This window comes from Olea europaea, unplaced genomic scaffold, assembly GCF_002742605.1.
Source record: "Olea europaea var. sylvestris unplaced genomic scaffold, O_europaea_v1 scaffold74, whole genome shotgun sequence".
NCBI lineage: Eukaryota > Viridiplantae > Streptophyta > Magnoliopsida > Lamiales > Oleaceae > Olea > Olea europaea.
This window is the reverse complement of record NW_019265805.1, coordinates 173,877-176,900: the sequence shown is the minus strand read 5'-3', so window position 1 is coordinate 176,900 and position 3,024 is coordinate 173,877. Positions and strand designations below refer to the sequence as shown.

At 32.8% G+C, this 3,024-nt stretch overlaps 1 long non-coding RNA gene across 1 annotated transcript; it reads left to right on the top strand.

The window, feature by feature from the left end:
- The first annotated feature begins 6 nt into the window (after positions 1–6).
- Positions 7–1,112, top strand: LOC111391022. Its single transcript, XR_002702050.1, has 2 exons — positions 7–158; positions 520–1,112. It is a non-coding gene; the product is annotated as an uncharacterized LOC111391022 (long non-coding RNA).
- Positions 1,113–3,024: the final 1,912 nt, after the last annotated feature.

The window sequence follows — 3,024 nt, the reverse complement described above, 5'->3', positions numbered from 1 at the left end:
AGAAATTGGCAAGGATGTATGAAGTGAAAGATCCAAATGCCATATTTGTTTTTAAGTTCAGGACGCACTTTGGTGGAGGCAATTCCACTGGTTTTGGCTTGATCTATGATTCTGTTGAGAGTGCAAAGAAATACGAGCCAAAATACAGGCTCATCAGGGTAATTCCTGTACCTCATTTAAACTTTCAGTGTTGTTTATATTATACTGGTAAATGGACATTTAAGCGAGTGGCAAATTCATTAGCATGGTCGGTTCAACGTCTTTCGGGATGGTGAATATTCAATTGTTAGTTGTACTAGGATGACACTTTTCTGAGGTGTAGACGCTAGTAGTTTTTTATTTTTACTTTACCCTGACACTTGAAGCATATTAAGTACATAGGCTTCTTACATGGATCATTCCTTCATTATGTATATGGTTATTACCATTTTGCTTCATGCTCTGCCCTGGCATTGAAAGTCTAAATAAAGATGGTGAGTTGTTAGTGGTATGTGACAATCGAGCTTCCTCTTCTTTTAGGAAGAATTTCCGTTGAAGTAATGGATACACTGGCAATTTGTATACTTGCTGCTGAAGATTATCATTAATCTCTATGGGCACAAAGTGAATCAAGATTTGTTTTTTGGTTGGTGGTTTTGATCCATCTAATTTTGGAATGTCCTTTTGGTCCTAGGATACGCTGAAAAATACTGGTCAAGAAACAGAGAATATAGGTTGGGAATTACTTAACTCTCTATGTCGCACCCGATATTATTTCATATGATTTAATTATCACAGGTTTGATACGAAAGGCGAGCGACGTCTTCTCTGCACAACTCCAATGATCACTCACATTGGGTCGGGCTCAAGGGTTTTCTTGGCAATGCTGTGGCAAAAAGATCCATTGCCAGATGCAAGCTGGAGCAGATGACCCAAAATCTGTTGTATACTAGTTAAATTAAGAGTATAATTTTGAATGCAGTTCTGGACAACCACTGAATAAAGTGAGTATGCAACTTCCCATTTACCAGCTCAATTGTTCAAACTATAAAGCTATACTGTCTTTTTCTCTGTTCCTAGTTTACACCGTTCGTCCAATTGGATATTGATAGATCAACGTGTCTATTACTTCATTGAACCGTCCAGTTTGTCATTTGGATGTGGAATTTACAATAAAATAATACTATCATAGCCAACACCAATTACAATACTGCCCTTATAATAGTTTTGAATTAGGAATCGGCAAGTTGAGAAGAAGGGTGAAATTGTAAATGTATTTCCAACGGTCAAGGTAGCACACACGACTTCAGCAATTGGCAGAAAATGAGAAGGGGCTGAAATGGAAGCTAAATAAGACGGTGCAACACGAAAGACTCAAATTCCTTTCTTTTACATCCTCTGAAAATGTACCTCTTTTGGCACATCACCACCAAATCCGTTACAGGAGTGGACTTGCAAGTATGCCTTCGTTAGCACATTACTCATCAAAATCCGTGTGACAATACGCCAACAGAGAGAATTATGGGTCTCATTCCCAATTCTCGACTTCAACACAAAGCATAGTATAAAGATATACTAGATGCCGTTATAATGGAATTTAATATAATATACCATTGCAATGGTAGTTGGGAAACTACATCACCTTATAAAGAAAGAAGCAGTATGTTACTATTAAATCACCTTAAAAACAAACTGAAGTTTAAAAGTACCTAATAACAAATCTACTAGTTTGATAATTTGAAAGGATAACAAATCTACTAATTTCATAATTCTAAAGGAAAAAGAGAGAGATACAAAAAATGAATAGATAGGGTCAAGACTAAGTTTGTAAGTTTGTTGCAATAATGGACACATATTTATAAGGTTTAAAAGAAGCATTACAATCTGAATAAAATAGACCCTTACAAAGTAAATAAGATTTATCTAAGTATCTTGATAAGACTAAATCGGCATCAATAATTATCTCATAGTTGTATACAATATTCTCCTCATTAAAAACCTAATTTGACAAAAACTCAGTGGGACAAAACTACGAACACAAACGAAAGAAGTGTACAAATAATTATAACAAACTATGTATTAATAAATACTTCCTCATTAATATTGTGTCATGAAAATCCAATGGGACAAAACTTGATTGACAAAGAAAAGTGTACATCTACTCCTTTGATTTAAATAAATAAAAATTCTTGTATCGACCGTCTATGTCTTGTACGTCACTGTTTTAAATATTTCAATTCTGGTAAAATATGTTTCATTTTGTCTTGTTAAAGCATACAAGTAATATTGTTTTCATAGAAGATTTTTATCAATCTTTGTTTGATTTTAGACAACATGATGATCCAATGAAAATTAGATTGTGTTATTGCTCTCTTCTAGAGTCATCGGCAATTTGTAACATATAAGAATATTATTTTGAGAGTAAATGTCTAGTGGGTTTTAGACATCTATTACACAAAGAATATGCCACGTTAAAACCATACTAGAAAAATCATGTGCAAAAAATCCCAATAAAGGAAAAATAGTACATTTTTCTTTAAAGTATACTAAAAAAGTTGTCTCATTAGAAATCTCATCATGAAATTCAATGAGACGAAATCTTGATTTAAAAAAAAAAAAAAAAGTACAACACATTTATTCCTCCTCAAAATAATATTACTTGAATTATATGTTTCAGTCATATTAAATTCTTCAAGGATAACATTAATAGTGATGCCAATCACATTTCAAATTTCATGCATCGTGATGATAACAATATATTGACTTGTGATTGCATTCACTATGGCGAAATTTATTATGTTGAAAAGTCGTGCATTACATATTACGCTTCATTTTTCTTATTTACTTTTTGCATGGGTATATACATTTAGGTCCTCGAACTTTAGGTCCAAATGCTTTTGGTTTCCCTAATAAGTTCAGTTTTAATAAGATTGCATTCTTAATTTTGCTAATCATTTCTTCAATCAATATGCTCAACAAATTTATTTCGATATATTTGCTATTCATAATATGAAGTGGTATATTATGTACAAAAGTATTGTCGAC